This window comes from Phalacrocorax aristotelis, chromosome Z, assembly GCF_949628215.1.
Source record: "Phalacrocorax aristotelis chromosome Z, bGulAri2.1, whole genome shotgun sequence".
NCBI classification, from domain to species: domain Eukaryota; kingdom Metazoa; phylum Chordata; class Aves; order Suliformes; family Phalacrocoracidae; genus Phalacrocorax; species Phalacrocorax aristotelis.
This window is the reverse complement of record NC_134311.1, coordinates 69,215,824-69,216,304: the sequence shown is the minus strand read 5'-3', so window position 1 is coordinate 69,216,304 and position 481 is coordinate 69,215,824.

The following is a 481-nucleotide window of genomic DNA, read 5'->3' as shown; positions in this document are numbered from 1 at the left end:
TTGCAAAGATATTTTACAATGACAAAAGATGGAAGAGTCCATCAGAAAGCTAAACTTTAGTATCAATATTGATCTTATGAGTGCAATCGCTAACAGATTTTATTAAAGCCAGTATTTTAGATATTAAGAACTTTAAAAATACATTTTAAAGCATTTTCCTTCAAATACACTTAGAAACAATGAAGAATTCCTGAGCAACTATTTTTATACCAGTATTCTGCAACCAATGTACATACTGTATATGAAATCTACTTTCTATAATTTCTTAGATTTTGGAAATTTACAAAACATTTGGATCTGGTTCATAGAATAATTGTGCTTTAAGTCATTCTGTTGGTACAGTAATGAGACTACGATAACTTGGATGTTCCAGATTGCATACAAATTCTGAAATTAATGGAAAAAAATGCCTAACTTGTATTGCAAGGCTAACAATGAAATGGTTTATACAAATGGAAATAAGTTTGCTTTAAATATTGGA